Source organism: Oryzias melastigma, linkage group LG21 (genome assembly GCF_002922805.2).
Source record: "Oryzias melastigma strain HK-1 linkage group LG21, ASM292280v2, whole genome shotgun sequence".
Lineage (NCBI taxonomy): Eukaryota > Metazoa > Chordata > Actinopteri > Beloniformes > Adrianichthyidae > Oryzias > Oryzias melastigma.
The window spans coordinates 24402826-24422115 of NC_050532.1; the positions used below are offsets into that span (position 1 = coordinate 24402826).

The following is a 19290-nucleotide window of genomic DNA, read 5'->3' on the forward strand; positions in this document are numbered from 1 at the left end:
CTCAAATTGCATGATGAATTTGCAAATTGAATTGTCAATTGAAAAATGCATAAAACTTAGAATTATGGCCCAGAAAAACTTCCATAGCCACCTTCAAGAAAAAAAAAAACTTTAATTATCTACTCTTTAAATTAAAACATTAGCATAGGTTTAAATATAAATCCCATTTAATATTATTACAAATGTTTACCAATGGTTTACATTTTCTTGTGACATTTTCTGATGTGCTGGCTGTTCGTAAAATCAAGGGTCCGCAACCCTCAGGATGCGGTACCGGATGCGGACTGGTCCTTGAGATGCATTCAGTACTGGTACCCTAACCCAGTACCATGTTTCAGTAATTTTCAGGACTTAGTTTCAGTTTTCATTTTCTTTTTTTCTTCTTGTCTCACCAGGTTTCAGTTGTAAACATTTCAATATTTCTGTTTTTGTCGTTTTGTCTTCGTTTAAAGTTTGAGTTTTTTTCTCTCTTTTGGTTACAGGTTTTGTCTCAGCCTATGTTCCTTTAAATATAGCTTTTAATTTTTTTTCTTCCATTACACACAAATAGATTTACTCTGACCTTGTTATCAGTTGTTGACCTTTAAAACTGTTAAGAATGATTTTCAAAGTCACATCTTCTCTAAATGCGTCTCTCCCAGTTTTCTCTGTATTTAAGCTTCACGGTTGTCGGACTAAAAGCTCGTCGGCACACAGATTTCCTTGTGAGGAGCTGAAGTCTCCAGGTAGATGGCATTAGTCCTGCCCCCCCTGTTGCCACCCTGCCTCATGTTTCTGTCAGCCCACATTATGTCGCAGCCCGTCAGTGCTGAGTGGAGAGGCCGAGGAGTCAGACACCTCTTGTTATCCTGGGGACTGAACTCGTGGCAGCTGTGGTTGTCAGAGCTCGGCGACAGAGAGCAGCGAGCCACAGAGGGCAGTGTGGGTGGGGAGCAGGGGGGGTTCTATGGTCCAGTCACACTATGAGGAGGAGAACAGGAGTGCACTCTATTTACTGTCATATTGACTCTGCTTTATCCTCAGCGGGTCGCTCTCAGATGAGCTGCAGCAGAAAAGTTCAAGTCAGAAAGAAAAGAATAGTGATTCTCCAGCGTCTGCACCTCCTCTGTCCTCCGAACATGCAGAGGGAGGTGTGTCTGGGGAGAGTGTCTCACAGCTGCTCTGGGAGCTGCAGCACGTCTCACAGCTGTAAGAAAACTGCTGGCATCTGGAGCAGCTGCTGCGCTCTTGGGAGGCTTCCTGAACCCAGAAGAGTTTCAGGCACATCCAGGATGGCAGCTGGTCAAATCCTCACAGGAGCTTGAATGATTCCTCCTTTAAGAATCGCTGGAGCATCCTTTATGAGAGAAAGGAGGAATTAAAAGCCAATCTTTCTCACACAGCAACTTGACAAGCCAACTGCTCTTCCAGTGAAAGTGATAAGAACAAGCAAACAAAGCAATCAAATGACGGTATTTATGAGGAGAAACGATGTCCTCTCATGTTTGCATCGGGTCATCTTTACCAGCTGCAGAAGTTTCATTTGCTCCAGCAGAGACACATTGAATTTAACATGCAAATTCCTCATTTCACCACTGATGTTTGCACCTGTTGTCTCTCATACCAGTGATTCTACCACAAATCCTAAACATACTTGATCTGCTGGCAAATTTTACCTTGGATTTTAATAAATCAGTCCCAATGTGTCCAACATTTAGGAAACGAAAGCCAGACAATCATAAAAATGGTTGAGATTGGAAAAAAACTGAAAAATGAACCTTAAAAATGGATTTGGTCTTTACTGTGTTCATGCAGAGAGACCTGCATTAATGCAGCAAGACATGTTTATTGCAGCTAGACGCATTTAATGCACGTGGGTGCATTTAACGTAGCGAGAGGTATTTAATAGAAAACAACTGGATACATTTAATGAAGTTAAATGCATTCAATCCACCAGGACCTAGTTAATCCAGCAGGACACAATAAATGCAATAAATGCATCCAGATGCATCTATTGCATTTATTGCGATAGGACGCATTTAATGAAGCTAGATGCATTTAATCCAGTGGGCTACATTGAATCCAGAAGGACACATGTAATGCAGCAAGATGCATTTAATGCAGATGGAAACATTTAATGCAACATAATGCACTTAATGCAATTGGGCGGGTTAATTGTAGCAGGATGCAGTCAATCCATCAGGATTTAATTAATCTAAGAGGACAAAATAAATTCATCTAGATGCATTTACTGCAGCTGAATGCATTTAATGCAGCAGGGGAATTAAATCCAACAGAATACATTTACTCTAGAAGGACTTGATGCATTTAATGTAGCTGGATCTTCTTAATCCATCAGGATTTAGTAATCCAGAAAGACACAAAAAATACATCTAGATGCATTTACTGCATCAGGGTGCATTTATTGCAGCAGGAGGTATTTAATTTGGCAAGAGAGATTTATTGTAGCTGGATGTGTTTAATACAGCTCGGTGCTCTTACTGCAACGGTGTTGCCAAATATTTAAATATTCAAATATCCTGTGATCAATCCTTACATGTTTTATTGTTTTAAAAAGCTTGTTGATCTGTCGTTTGGAGGTTAAGTTGTAATGATACAAAGTTCTGGTTGGCGCCGTCAAAGCCTTGAAGTGAAGGGATCTGTCTTTAACTTACCCCCAGCATTCTACTACCTACCTCGTATAACCTAAATGAGGAAGGTCTAATTTGCAGCCTTCTAACCCTGCCAGCAAACTCGAAGGTTTTTTTATTCTCTTAGAAAGATAAGAGGTCAAATTTGTTTTACGGATAGAATAGTCACCATGAATCCAGAGTCTAACTGGTTCTGACAAGTGTTGCTTCTTCAGATTCAGTTCTACAGAAGCAGATACGCCCACTTACTTTGGATCCAAACCGTCTTCCCATCCACTGTTGCTGTGGGCTTCATTGTTGCTGCGCTAAAAGGGAGACAGACTCTGTGGCAGAAAGGCCTTAATGACCAATTCCAGCTGAATTAGTGGGGCTTTTAGCAGTTTAGTGTATTCTGGAGAGCTTCAGGCGGCTCATTCACAGGAGGCCATCACTTCATTACATCTGTACTGTAAAGACTCATTTCCATAATGCAACATCCATCCAGCGGCGTCACCTCTGACCTCACAAATGATCCACTATGGACTGATATTAATCAAATCTGTCAGGCTTCTCCTTAATGCTGCCTCTCCATTGTTCACACAGGTCTTTTGATGCTGCTCAGGCCGGACGCACACCAGATTTTCTACTTTATAATTCGATCATGAATATGCTATTAAAGATTGTCGTTTTTGGTTAAAGAACCTGCGCTGAATTGCTTTTTGAGAGCCGTATTCATCCCAAAGACCGTCAAAAATGACACTTTCTGTCCAAACACAGACTCTTAATTTCTAAATGATTTCATCCAGCGTCATTGACTCTGCATCTGTCCCAGAGGAGCGTGGCAGCTTTCCACCCTGCTGCACATGAATCACTGGAGTCTCTCCCACAGTTTTCACTTTCTCCACTTGTGGCTCCAGAGTAAGTTCTGATGCTGCTGCTGCTTTTAAAGCGGCTAACTAATCTTCAAGGTCCTTCATCCGCTGAGACGCGCTCGGCTCGTCAGTCCCAGTCTCAATCCACAGCTGTTTATCTGCTGCTTTTAGACGGCTAATTGGAGAGATAGTGTGTGAGAGAAAGCACTGCCCTGCTGTCCTTGGACTGAAAAAACATCCATTAAATCTACAGAGAAAGTTTGGAAAAAAGTTTCTGCAAACATGTTGCGTTTATGAGCAGTCAGACTCACTTATGTTGGAAGTGATCAAAGGATCTGAATCTCAGACCCTACAGGCCTCAGCTAGATCATTTTAGCTCAGAACAAAGACTTCTGAACAACAAAGGTTTTTGTTTTTCAAAGAGTTAAAAAAGACTGTTCTTTAAACCAAAGTGGAAATGTTTGCTAAACAGATTAAAATGGTTATTTTATTATTAAAAAAATTTTCAAAACATTTTGTTTTCACTCTTTTAGATGTGATTCATCTGGTAACCAGTGACCTTTAACCTCTGATGTCAGAATGATGAGCTTGAAGGGGGACGGCCACTTTGGAGACTGGAGATTGCCCCGCCCACTTCAACTCACATGTTGACATTTAGCTAAAGACCAGTTGGGTTTCCCCAACTCATTGTTTTTTGATGTGCTGGCTGTTTGTGAAAATCAAGAGTCCACACTCCTCTGTACATGGTACCGGACACGGTACTGGATGCTGTACTGCACGCAGACTGGTCCTCGGTACGCAGCCGGTTCCAGTACCCTAACCCAGTGCTGGTACCCTAACTCTAACCCGCTACTGGTTCACGTCTGGTATCAGGTCTGATACCGGTTCAGGTCTGCGTCTGCATGCGGTTAGGCGGCCGGTTTTGGTACCATGGTGCTGGGTTAAGGTTAGAGTACCAGTACCAGATTAGGGTACCAGAACCAGCTGCCGAACCGGCTCTGGTACCCTAATCCCCGCACCAGTCGTGGTGCTGGGTTAAGGTTAGAGGACCAGTACCAGAATCGGGTACCAGAACCAGCCGTCGGACCGCATGCAGAAGCAGACCTTAACCGGTACCAGGCCTGGTACCAGACGTGAACTGGTGCCAGGTTAGAGTTAGGGTACCAGTACTGGGTTAGGGTACTGGAACCAGCCGCGTCCCACGGACCAGTCTGTGTCCGGTACAGCATCCAGTACCGTGTCCGGTACCACATACAGAGGGTTGTGGACTCTTAAGGTACCAGAATCGGCCGCCGTACCGGAAATCGGTACCAGATTCAGAAGCGGACCTAAATAGGTACCAGATCCGGTACCAGACGTTGATCAGGCCCAGACGCAAACCGGAACCGGGTTAGGGTGCATTCCGCGTCCCGGTACTGGACAGTTCTGGTTCACCTCTCAAAATTCTGAATTTAGGACACGCAAAACGCAAATTTTTGACGTGGAGGAGTCCTAAACGTCAAAGGTAACGAGTAGGGGATGAGAATTTGTAGCACATGCACACACATGTTCATGTGCACACACAAGCACAATGTACAAAAACTGGTACAAAAGCACACAGTGGCACAAACCCCTGTGCATGCACACACACATACATGATGACAATCCAGCGCATAGGCCCACCCTGCACACACACACACACCTCTGCAAAAGTGCTCACAAATGGCACATAAGCACACCCACATGCCTGCACACACGCAGGGGCGTGCACATGCACACAGTTAGGTGTATGGGCATATCCTTTCACCTGCACACACCACATGAGCACAAACGCTCACATACACAATCAGGCCTGAAAACACCAGATGCGCACACATACACATACAACCATGCACACGCACAAATGTGCACAATTGAGCACATACTGTAGTAATATAGCTACCAAAGTTCCCACACCACATGCACACAAATGGGGACATTGGGACACTCATTCGCCTGCGCACTCTAAATACACAAACACTGGCCTGTACATGCGCACACACACGTGCACACGCATGAACACATAGATGGAGTCATACACCTGCGCATGTGCACACACATACGCACACATGCAAAAAATGGGCATAAATAATTCCATAAACAGACTCTAGAAACCAACTTTACATGAATTAATTTGGGCATAAAGTCTCAGTTATTTAAAAGTTGGGAGTCGACAGAAATTTGCTGCTTTTGCGACCCTCCAGTGATCTCTTGATGGGAAAAAGCGTCTGCTTAAAGTCCTGGCCATGTGAATTAAATAGAAACATATTTAGTTAGTGGTGTCACTTGAAACTGCCTTGTGTGTGTGAGCAGAGATACGACCACCAGCAGCACGTTTGATGAAGAGCTCATGTTTCTGTGCCAGGTTTATTTTCAGGTTTTGAGCTGAGGGGGAATTAGCCGTGTGAGTTATGCTCGTCATCAGAGAAACCGTTTATTTTCCATGTCATCCATTGTGTTCTTCTTGAGGGAAACGCTTTAATTTCCTTTTTGAAGTTGATTAACCAGCTCAGTTCACCAGGTAACGACGAGAGAGCTCATTACACAATCAGGAAGACAGAAAGCCTTTGTGGAACAGAGAAAGCTTAAGATAGCGATCCAGAGTGAACATGTTTCCAAATACAAAACACATCCCTCTAAAGTCTCTGAGTTTTAGTAAACACTAACTTTTGACGGGTGCAGCTGTTAGAGGCACTGCACTTAAATCTTCTCTACCTGGTGTGACCAGTGTGTTTGGATTTATTTTTAGGGTTGTTCTTCTACTGGCAGTGTGTCTTTGGGGTCCTCCGTATCTTGTTTGGGTATTTAGGTCAGTTTCTGCTTCCTTTTGGGAAGAGATCACAGGTAATAGTTTTCATTCATCGCAGCTGTTTCTACTGGGATGAGTTATTACTCAGAGTATTCAAGGTCTAATATTTTTGAGTTTTTTAGCACTTTGTGAAGAGTCACTTATTTTTTATATATATTTATAGCCATTTAGAGTCTTCATGGCAGCTTTTGAAGCTTTGGTCTTTTTTGTCTTAGGTTGCAGGACTCCACATATATTTAATGATTACTTTTCTCTCTGTCAGAGATTACCATCAGTAACATATTCATAAGGAATCCATGAAAATCTTTAGTGAACCTGTTAGTGATGATAACTGAAGACCTTGGTCCACCAAGCTCCAGGCAGAAAGAAGATCCAATCAGTACAGCACACAAATGCACAAGTACCAAACACACACTTTGTGTACACTCCTACTTTGTGATGTTCACCCCAAGAGTTGATAAACTACTTTAGCAAAGCTTTCGTCACAGCTACCCTTACGGGTAGATTCTGGCTGAAAAATGGTCAAACCGTTTGGGTTTTGCAGGTGACACGCACAAAATATCAAGGTCAGTGTGAGGAAAAATGTTCATGCTAGGGGGGACGATACTGGGAATTTGAGTATTGATACATTACCAATCAATTACAGGGCGAGTACCAATAGAGATACTTTTTTCTTGAAATGTTGTATTATAGAATAACTTCTGAAATACTATTTTTTGTTATTTATTTGTATAATAAAGCAGAGACAGTGGAGGTAGTGTCAGGAGTAAACTCTCTGTCTCCCCCTTTGATCATCGGTGGGAGCAGTCACCAGAGTACTGTCTGCACTACATCTCCCAGCAGCCCGAGCCCACTGTCCATGGATGCTGCTCAGCTGTCTCCAATCTGCCAATCACTCACCTGCTTCTTGAGGACTACTCAGACCACACTCAGGTAGTATTGCTTATGTCTTTCTGCCAGCACACGAAGCATTTATCTCTGATCTGATCACCTGTTATCTGACCCTGCTTTGTTCCTGACTCTGCCTCTTTGCCCCGACCTTTTGCGTTGACATTTAGTCGGATTTAGCACTCTTAGCTTAGCCTGGCTGTTCTCCACCTGTGTCGTTTGAATAAACCTGCTGCAACTGGAACCAAGGCTCCTGACATGTATGATATATTTTTTCACTGTTCACAAATTTGATACGGCAGCTGTGTTCGGTGTGAATTCTTCCTCACAAAGAAGCTTTTAAATAAACTTTGCAGCCAAGCAGAGTCCCAGCTGTTTTTGATTTCTAACTTAAACAGACAAGTTTTTTTAGCTTTAATGTGAATCCTGAAAATCACCGAACCCACTAAGACTACTCCCACATGTTCTAGGTTCAGATTTTTAAACGTATGTTTTATTTTATTCAATACAGAGTCAGGTGTCAGATCAACTAGTCTCAACTTTGAGCGTTGGCCTTGGCAACAATGTGAATAAATTAATGTTCTTCACAAAAAATACCGTAAAAACAGTTTAAATTTAAATGACTTTTATAATTTAATTCACATTGTCTGTGTTTAAACCAGATAAATGAAAGGCTGGTTCCTCTTTGTGAAAATGTTTTTATGTAGACCGTGACTTTGGTCAAATACGTGGATTGTTATTAAGCCTGATTATTCTTGGCTTTACAATTCAGAGAAAATTATTCCAAAGCTAACCAGCGATAACATTGTCACCTCTCTTCCTGATTCTGTCAATCAGACTGAAAGCTATTTTGTACTAATTATTCTTGGAATTCATAGCAGAATCTGACCTGGAACTTTAGCTGGTACGGGTCTTTAAAAGGTGACATTGCTGATGAAACGTCTTCGTTTTGATGGTTCATTTTAATTAGAGCAAAATGTCAACACTGACACAGAAAATTAACTTGTCCTGGAGGCCTTTGAAAACATTTCTCTTTCGTTTTTCTCATTATAAGGCTCTCTGTGGTGCGTTGGGGTGGCTGTGTGCTAATGAAGGTGCCACATTCCAGTTCAAGCTCTCAGTCAGGAGTTTCTTTCAGCTGAAAGGAGACTTTCGGCGGCCTTTTCTTCCGAAAACAATGGAGCGTGATTGGCTTTGAGAAGCTTTGAGAAAAACCTGTTTGTGTTGAATCGATGAGCAGCCGCACATTCAGTCTGATGTCTTTTTTTATTGGAGATGTCAAAATGCTCATCACGGTCAGCAATCAGTGATGAATGAGCAGAATTAAGTAAAAGCCCCCATTTTGGAGTAATGCTCTTCTACTGCTGAGTAAATGCTAATTTCAGATTCACAGATTTAAACCCCCCTGAAGACTTTTCACAGAAACCTGCAGGTTTTACTAAAAGCCGCCGTTTAATTGCAGTCATGATCAACTAACGACCAATGCAGTTTCATCTGAAAACACCTGAAGTTTCCTTTCAACACAAATCAAAAACTTTATTAAAAATCTTTGCAAGTTTTCCATTCTATAAAATAGATATCAATCAAAAGATACCCAATAAAGCAGAATTCTGTTTGTTTCTGATCACAAAAATAAACAGGATCATCAGCAAACAATCGTGTTTTCATTTCTCTGCAACGTTTCTGCAGGTCTGCAGTTAAAAACACCTCATGGATATAGGTGCTTTTGGGGTGGACTTGGTTTGTTTCCAATTGGAAACAAAACTTCCCTTCGCTCTGAGATTGTACCGACTGAATACAATACGCTGCGAGAGCGGAATAACTCAATTAGAACAGCCACCGTAGCCGGTCATTAGCAAACAAATATGGAGCAGCGATGCAACAGCAGCTAATTAAAGTGTGGTTGGATTAATACAGGCTCATTAAAAGAATTTTTAACGTGATCCACATTGTTTTCCCAAGAATTCATATGTCATAAACACGTTTCACCGTACCTCATAGCCGTAGCGTCATCAGTAACCTCCTTGAATCCCACATGCACTTTGATGGTCCAAAGCTCCATGAAAACACTCAATTGAAAAGTCCAGACTATTCTAAACCTGCCAGGAGTGGACCGGTCCTGTCCGGACCGCTCAGTGGAAACGAGGCACTTGTATCCTCTACGCAGGTTTGATCAATATCTACCAGTAAGTGTAATTGTGATTGTTGCTTTGGTAACAAGAATGTGGCAAAGGAGCACCAAACGACAAAATCAGCTTTTGAATACTTTACTATGCACTTATCACATGCACAACCATTGTGCATTGTCCGGATATCCCCTGAGATGTTTGTACAAGTCTCAAGGGAACTGCAAGAAGCACCCCTAAAATACAACTGCCCCTCTCTACCACTATCCACGGGCTCAGACACCCCCAAAATCTGTAGTACATGTACAGGTCAAAATGTGACCATAAGAGATTGTTTCCTAAACCAGTCATGCCAAAATCCCAAAAGGGAAGAATTTCTGTGTTAGGACTTTTCTGGAAAAATGTTTGTGGTTGAAAAGTAAAACTAGGTGACACATTTGTTAAAGTCAATTTAAATAATATAAGATCAAGCTAAGATATCAAACCTATAGAGACTTTTTAATATTTATCTTTCATTGTGTAATTTAAAACGAAAGATTTAGACGTCAATAATTCAGGGGCCCCCAGAGCCCGTTTTGCCCCAGGCCCCAGAAACCTTGTTGAACACTTCTGGATTTGCATCATGGGAAAACGTCTTTATGCCTGCAGGACATTAGGAAACACATTTGGCTCACCATTGCTGTGTGTCACACGCAGCTAACAGGATAAAGCCTTGAATAATATAGGACCCCTGAGGGGCCCCAGTGCTGCACTTTGAAGAGTCAGATAGGCTATCTTCAAAGTGAAGCCATAGCTTTAATAAAACTTGCAGCATTTCATTTTAAAAATTAAGTGTTTTAAATTTCAAAGGGGGGTGGAGGGTGTCCAAACAAGCACCAATTGTAGCTCTATTTCTTACTATCCCTGAAGAATTCTTTAAAGTATAACACATCACTAGCTTTCCCACAAAACCAATATAGCAACAAATTTTTAACTGGATTAGGTTTTTTAAGAAAACTGTTGGAATATAAACATTCCGTGCGTTGGGATCTTTCCTGATTTCTCTTTTAGATTTTATTACTTGTATACCTAAAGGTCCGGTCCCACTGGCTTTCACAGCCATATCACGGCTGGAGCACGGGAAAAATTTCATTCCCGGGGTACAGACGCTGTTAGGAGCAGACTGGTAGGGCAGCGGAATCTATGCGCATACACGTGGTACAAAATTTGTCCGCCGTTACACGGGGAAATAATTTTTAAACTGCACAAAAATTGAGACCGCGGGTGACTACGTGTGGTAGCGCAGTACCGCCGTGCAATGGCAGTGCAACAGCAGTTTTAGCACGAGATCGGACCATGGAGTGGACACAGGCACGCACGCTTGGACGCGCTCGTGTACGGCTTCAAAACGGCCGTTTACCCGGACGTTCTGCACTTGTATTGCCGGTTACAGCGTCTTTTTAGCAGCTGATTGAAGGCGGACGTAGGGAGTGCTCTGGCGGAGAAGTGGCGGAGGAATGGATTCTGTATCACTGCAGTTCCGCTAGCATGCATAAAGTTGGCGCGTCTAAGAGCGTGTGGCAGATTTCCCAACTTTTTTATCCGTGATACGCCCGTCAAATCCTGTGCGACCGAGCCTTGACATAAATGTCTAGATTAGGGTTGTGCTAATTTGTTTACCTTTTTGATACTTGGGTTAGGAAAAAGTTTGAAGGACACTGATTATTTTTTTATTTCATGTAGCTGTTTAATTGCATATAAGATAAAGCATGTTTTAGGTGTAAAAATGCTTTTTTGGATTTTGCACGTTTCAAAAAGTTTAAAAAGAGGACACAAAAAAGACATCAGTTCCTACATTTCCATTACACTTGAGGGAAAAACTTTACCAAAATTCTGGAAATGTCAAAAATAAACAATTTCAAAGTTACACTGTTTCCTTTAAATCATAATTATGCGAAAACGATGGTATTCAGTTGTTGGTGACATGACTCATTTAATTTAAAAAAAAGTATTTTTATTGCAGTTGTGTGAAATATGTACATTTCTATACAGCTCAAAAAGCTTTTTTTTTTTTTTTTTTATAAATGCAAGCGTTTTAAAAACTTTTGTGTTTCTATTTGGCAAATTTATTATTGCAAATCCAGCAGGTGCAATTTCATAGTCAATGGAAATGTAGCTGATGTCAAAAAAAGATCTCACATTTTGTTACATTTGAACAAAAATGGCAAAATAAATTTTAGCTTATAGCTCATTTGAAAGTCTTAAACATTTTTCTGCATCTTTTCAATCATCATGCATGCTAATTAGCTGCGTTAGCATCATCCATGTCTTGCTAGCAGTGTTTTAGCTTGTTAAAGTATCAAAGACGCAGAGGTGTTTGGATCCATATGGAGGCAGGTAAGTTTGATAGCGACCAAAAATGGGAAAAAAGTAAGAGACGTAGTCAAAAGGCAAGCAGGAGTCAAAGACATGGAGCAAGACAGGAGGGCGAGAAAAACAGGCAAAGGTCAAAACACGGCGAGGCAGAAAGGTATAAGAGAATAGCTCAGGTAAACACTAGGTAATACTTCACAAGGAGTAAAGTCCAAACGGCATATATAAATGGAGGACTAATGCATGATGAGATACAGCTGGTGAAGAAGTAGCAGAGGAGATCAGTATTCTGGAGGAAGCTCCCTTTGATGGTTGGAGGTGGAACTGGAAGTCCGAGCCATGACAGCTAGCACTTGTAGCATCTACATGTTCCTTCCATTGAACACGTTCCATTGCAAGCAAACAGGGGATAAATAACCATTGATGTCATGCACTTGTAAAAAAAACATTTAGCTTTTAACTTCTAGTTTAGTCCCTTTTTGCCCAGTTCAAATTAAGTGTTTTTCTCCTATTTTTAGTTTGTGGGAAACTAATTTTAGCATCATTCTGTGTCAGGACAAATGGTGGTGGAACTTAAACAGCTTAAAATGTGCATAGATAAACTTAAGCACAATAAACAGATAACATTGTTTAAAAAAAGGAGACAATTGCTGACCTAAAAATCTGAACTGAAAACCAGAAACCTAAATATTTGGAGAATAATCGACACAAACTGGAACAGCTGCGAATGAATCAACTCAAAAATAACTGATCCTCACTATTCTGAATTATTCAGAATGAGGTTTTTTGCCTTTTAGCTGAAAGAGGTCTATGCTAAAGCAACTTCTTGGAATATATTATGACATTTTGGGAAAATATTTTACATTTTTTAAGAAGTAGATTGAAGCAGATTTCTTTTTCACTAGGTCATTTTTTATCTCAGCATTTGACTTGATTTCTGCAGATGTGGGATCAGGAGGAAGGCAGGAGAGATAATAATTTTTTTTTAATCCTGGAAGGGATGATGGAGGGGTCGGATCAACTTGAAAAAAAATATTTATATATTTTTAACATGTTATTTTAATGGATACTGTTATTTGCTGTTGCCTAAAATGAACAAAAAAAGGGGGGGATAAACTTTAAAACCTCTTTTTGGTGGTTAAAATGATTTTTCTGTATCAAAATTGAGATTTCATGATAACATTTTTGTAGCACAGCTTTAATTTCTGTCTGCTTTTATTAATAATTTAACCAACAACATTTAGTTTGACACACAGACCCACTGGATCCACACGAGGGATGCTGGTTTGCCTTGAAAAAACCCTGAGCTGAAACCACAAAAGTTTTTTTGTGTTTGTTTTCTCCTTTGCAGCGCTGGGAGAGCTCAGAGACCCGAGTGTGGCGCCGGGATAACTAAGTCAACGGCGCTTGTAGCTTTGTGTGAGGGAGGCTTGGGAGCAAAGATAAGAGGCTCTTAAACATGCTGCTCAGGAGGAAGAGCTCAGGTGTCAGCGAGCTTTCAAACAGCACTTTGGACTCCTCAGAAAAGAATGTTTGCCACAGAGCCCAGGAGAACTTATCGTCAGAAAGCAGGAAGCGCTTGTCGTAAATGTTGGTTTTATCAAAATTCAAAATGGTAAAAAATGGACTTTGAATCTCCAAACAGAGAATGAAATGACAGAATTATGACTGACATGAACCACAGGATTCTCCACATGCTGGAAAAACTAAAAATAGATCAGGATAAATAAACGAAACAAAATTATCAAGTGTGGGTCATTTTTGTTTGTTTTAAAGACATAGTTTGATTAAATAAAAAAATAAAAAAGTTTTTGGTGTTTTTAACATGTGCCATGTACATCTTTGTTTTCTTCATCCTAGCTGGAATCGATGAAATCCTGGATAGCTTCGATATTGCTCACCATTTTTGTTGCACCGCTAACACTAGACTAAAGATAGGAGGGGCTGTAAGCCTGTGAACACAACTCAAAGGCAAATTTCTAATGAACATCTGCTGCTCTGCATAAACTATGTCCAAGAAAATGATAGCTTTCATGATTTTTGGCTAAAAATGGAAGAATCATAAATATAAAACCATTGGAAACGCTTTGAAAATAAATCAAAAGATGACCCGAGTGGGTTCTATCTACATTTCTTCACAGGCCTGGACAATCTAAAAATCCGTACCACCTCTACAGATCAACCCCCTTCTATGGATGCATGTCACTAAAGCTTTAGTTTTGCTTTTTCAAACATGTTTTAAGACCCATTTAAATGATAGTCATCTTTGTTTGTGTTTTTAACATGTCCTTGTAGCATTTTTTCCCATTGTTGAGGACCTATATAAAATAATTTACAATTAAAACTGTGTTTCTGAGTATTTTTTAATTCAAATTATGTTAGTTTAAAAAATCTGAATGCTAAAAAAAAGCTCAGACTAATGACTCAGCAACTGAAATGGGCGGGGCCAAAGTGTCCCCTCCCCCTAAACAGACCCTGGTCCACTCACGCTTAGTGTATGAGACATAATTAACACATCTGTGGTTCAGGCTCATAACTATATGAGTAGATTCATCCAACATTACTCGTTGCTATTTTTGCACCGCTACCGTTAGCTTGAGGCTACAAGCTCGCGCGTGACCGCACAAACAGAACTCTCAGTGACAGGGATGGGGGTCGGGTTTCTCTGCACCAACAGTACCGCCTACAATCCAGAAATGTATTTCTAATAAGCTACTGCCGATGTGCATAAAATACTTCTTATAAAACGACTTTTTGATTTTTGCTAAAAACTTTATAATCCTAATTGAAAGATGGCTTGTAACGATTTTACAAATGATTTAACAAATATGGTTAGAGGACCTACAGTATATCATATTATTCTGAGCATTTCACAGTGAACTATATCTGATCATAGATTACTTTTGACACACTAAAGAACAAATTATTCATGAAATATGAGTTATTTTTTGTGAACTCTTTAATCTATGAGGCGTTCCTTTCACCTTGTGGGCGCCGCCCATTTTATGATGTCATCCTAGAGCCGGCCTCAATAATGTTTGTGGTTTTCCCATGAAACAAACAACATCCGAACTTTAGCAAAGATGGATGTTCATTTGTGTATATAAAATGAAAGCGTTTTGCCGTCAATGTGGGTGTGTGTTTTAGCCTGGGGCGGAGCTGGCAGCGCAGATGCTTCCTGGAAGGGGTTGTTCTCACTTGTCTACATCCCAGTGTGAGCACCTGCTCGTATTCATGGATTGGGAGGGGCTGGTGCTCTGAGGACAGGATTTTAGAGTAGGGGTCCACAAACTACGGCCCGGATCCGGCCCTTCTCCACATTTGCCCCAAACACTATCAGAGACAAATACATTTGTTTTTCTCAATGTGGCCGATCGAGACGCACATAGAACATGCCTTTTTATTCCCCCCTTCTGCAGTCTGAAATATCACAGGAGAGGAAAGACTATTTAATTGTTGAATTTCTGAAATGCTTTACTTTTTTCTGTGAAGATTAGAGAAATGAATTATTTAAAATTTGGCTACATGAGTCTTGAGACTTGAGTCATTTTTGTGATTTAGCTACTGTCATTCTGTTGTTGTTGCATTTAGTTTTTCCCAAACTTGGTCCCTTTTATGATCTTTAGTCCAATAAAGTTCCATTTCAGAAAATCACAGCTCAGAAAAGCTGTTAAACCGTTGCTGCTGATGAGAAATGAAGGACGTCTCCAGAATCACATCAGGCTTAGACTTCATATAAATTCACGTATTAAAATTATTTCCTGCAACATAAATGAGACAGAGAGAACAGGCAAACACACAGAAAAGAGAGCCATAAAAGAGGTTAGCATCGAGCCCTGGTGATGAGGAAAGGAGGACACACAGAGGTAACTGCGTTGAAATCAGATTTTCATTTGATGAAATTAAGTTACCCTGTGTGAAAGCGGTTTTTCCTCCAAATGCATGCCCTCTTTGCTCGCTGAAGAATGAGCCTCAAATATTGGAGCTGTGAAATCATTCCCAACATCTGCAGCTGGAGAGCAGCCTGAGGAGCTGCAGCCTTTTATGATTTTTCAGCACAGAGAAGCTTTTGAAATTAGCTTGAATGAGTCTGACAGATGTAGCAGGTAAACGCTCTCCGCTGGATAAATGTGGCGTTTTTCTGCTTAAAGGAAAACCCCTTAGAGAGTTGATACACGGCTCTGCCAGCTCCCCCATACTTATCCTCACTGGAAAACTGCTCTCATCTATTGATTGAGATCAGGACGCCGCTCTGCTGATGACGGGTTGGGCCCGGAACCGAAACGCCGACCACAGCGCCACAACATGCGAGGTGAAGCAGGTCACTAGTCTCCAGGGAAACAGATCTGAAGGGGGCCAGCATACGTCTGCTGGGAAGAGGGGAGCGCAGAGAGTGAAAACATCAACCAGACAGGCCAAGGAGCACCAAGACAATTCGAAAGGCCATCCAAATACACCAGAGTTTCAGGAATCTGAAGGAAAAGAGAAAACACAACATAAAATCTATTTTGATGGATTGATTGGTTGGTTCAGATTCTCACTCCCATTTCATCATTTATGGTCGTATGGTTCAGACCCCCTCTGTGTCTCTTTTTGATGTTTTGGGTGTCCTTACCGCTTAATTTTTTGATGTGCTGGCTGTTCCTATTAAATCACAGGCCCCCGACCCTCGAGACGCCGTATCGGACATAACAGATGTCGAACCTGTACTGGGTAAGGTAACCCTAATCCGGTACTGGTCCACGTCCCAGAGTTGGGGACCCCTGATTAGCGTATGTATTTTTTCCCTGTCTTTTTTCCCTGTCAGCGTCTTCGCAGCCTGGAGGTTGGGGACCCCTTATTTAATGGGAGCAGCCAACACGTCATAAAGTGACGTGGAGGGGGCCCTAAACATACGTCCATATTTGACAAGTTGGGAGTAAGTATGTGAAGGTTGGTTGGTTGGTTGGATGGATGGATGGATGGTCGGTTGGTTGGTTGGTTGTTTGGATGGGTGAATGGATGTTTTGTTGGTTGGTTGGTTGGTTGGTTGGATGGGTGAATGGATGTTTTGTTATTTGGTTGGTTGGATGGATGGTTAATTAGTTGGTTGGTTGCTTGCTTGTTTGGGTGAATGGGTGAATGGGTGGTTGGTTGGTTGGTTGGATTGTTGGGTGTATGGATGGATGTTTTGTTGGGTGAATGGATGTTTTGTTGGCTGGTTGGATGGCTGGTTGGCTGGTTGGTTGAATGTTTTGTTGGGTGAATGGATGTTTTGCTGGTTTGTTGAATAGATGGTAGGTTGGGTAGATGGATGTTTGGTTGGTTGGTTGGTTGTTCGGGTGTTCGGGTGGATGTTTTGTTGGATGATTGGATGGAAGGATGGATGGATCGATCGATCGATGGGTGGATGATGGTTGATGATTGGGTGGACGGATGTTTTGTTGGTTGGTTGGAGGGATGAATGGTTGGTCAGTTGATTGGATGGATATTTGGTTGGTTGGATGGAAGTTTTGTTGGTTGGATACATTATTTGGAAAGAATTTCAGAGATAAAGAAACAAAACATGAAACAGAAAGAATAAATCGCTTAAATGTACCATTTGCTGGTTCCTCGTTTGTCAAGAATTATATTCTAAAAATAACATGTTATATACAGAATCCACAAAGTAGCTCTCTTTATTGTTTGCCATAATCATAGAATGAAAAAAAAGATCTGATCGTGATCAAAGATTTAAGTAGATTTGACAAACTGTATGCTTTCTGTATAGAAGAGACCATAGACATTGTTGGCGGGTTCTTAATGTCACAACGGCATTGCATGGAACCTGGACTACTGAGCACCGCATTAAAGTTCTCAATCTCACCGATGAAATCACTCTCAAACAATTGTCTGATTCCACTCTCAGCCACAGTCACAGCTGAGAGGGTGATTGCCCTATTTATTAAGACACACCCACATCAAGAAACTCATCACCACCAAACAAACAGGAAATAAGAACGGATTTCAAAATAAAAGACACAAAAATACAGGAAGTAACTGGTGTTTGGGATTACATTCCAACAGACATCATCAAGGTGTTGACGTCACCCATAGAAAATGCCTGACTTTCGGCTCTCGTGAAATCAGGCCAAATCTGTCTTAGTGACTTCCTGATATTGGCGCCGCCATTTTGAAACTCGTCAACAGTCATTGGTCTGAGATGGCCTGAGTCACGTTTTTAGAAGTACAGTCGCCAATCATGAGTGAAGTTGTTCAAAGTCCACATCCTTTTTATTGAAAGCAACTCGGGAGAAGCTGTCAATCAAATGTTCGAGGCGGGTCTTTCAATCAGGCATCTGATTGGTCCGTTTATACCTTCAATAACTCGAGATTAAGAAAAAAATATCTCTTTAAAACAGAGATGGGGGGATCCTTTCTGTTCTTTATCTTCTCACCGTGTTGATTGTTTTACAGCCAGCCGGTGCGCGAGGACTTGCTGCGTCCTGCCAAGGAGCCGTCGATGACCCCAGAGGAAACTCATCAGCCCCCCTCCCCCCACCCCCCCTGAGGGCGAACGGCTCAGAGCTGCTGCTCGTGCATCACCCAGAAAAGCTGTTTGCAGCAGCTGGTGCTGCTCCACACATCACAGCCAGCAGACTGACGCAGGAGAAGCTCCTGCATCAGGAGCTGACTCAGAGGCAGAAGAAACGTGGTCGAAGGATTGGAACGATCACTTTTCTACCATTAATTTGAAAATTTGTTGAGGTCATCTTAAATGACTTTAAGATAAGAGGTTCTGTTGAGATTATCTGTTTCTGTGCACACTTTCAAAGTAGATCAACCAAAGACAGCAGTAAAGGACTTTATAGTATGACTAAACATGTTAAAAACTGGACTGCATCCTTTGGTTCTGTCTGGTTTGTACTAATTTGTACTAATTGTCTCTGTCAGGTCAGATGGAGCCTCATCAGGAAGAGTTTGTTCTGTCTTATGAGTTCAGTGAGGTCAACAGTAACGCTCATAGAACTTAAAACTTTTAAAATGTAATTATTTGTGAAATTATTACAAAAAGTGAGACAACATTGGCCCTGTTGAAAATCCCAGCAATTACAGAAATTAAAATAATCAAAAAAACACTTAAGACTCAATTTGTAAAATCTGCTATCCCTCCGTCCGACCATCCATTTTCTTCTGCTTCTTCTGCTCATTGAGGGGGCAGCAGTCTAAGCAAACATGCCTAGACTTCCCTCTCCGTGGCCACTTGCTTCATCTCTTCTTGGGGGACGCCGAGGCGTTCCCCGGCCAGCCGAGAGATGTGGTCTCTTCGGCGTGTCCTGTTGGACATGATCAGAACACCTCCCCAGGGATGCGTCCAGAGGCATCCGTACCAGATGCCTGAGCCACCTCAACTGGCTTCTCTGGATGTGGAGGAGCAGAGCTCTACTCCAGGTGACCAAGCTCCTCCCACTATTTCTAAGGGAGCAGCTACTTGTAGTCGGGACCTCGTTCTTTCTGCTCGTGAACTCATGGCATGAATCTGGAATGAAGATTGACTGGTAAATTAAGATATTTGCTCTATATTCACCTCTCTTTTAATTAGTTCTCTATTCACTATAACGGACCGGTACAGCGAATGCATAATGCTGCCTTCATTC

General features: G+C 41.5%; 1 long non-coding RNA gene across 1 annotated transcript; it reads left to right on the top strand.

Annotated features, from left to right (window-relative positions):
- The first annotated feature begins 7174 nt into the window (after positions 1-7174).
- Positions 7175-13461, top strand: LOC118597939. Its single transcript, XR_004946973.1, has 2 exons — positions 7175-7241; positions 13026-13461. It is a non-coding gene; the product is annotated as an uncharacterized LOC118597939 (long non-coding RNA).
- Positions 13462-19290: the final 5829 nt, after the last annotated feature.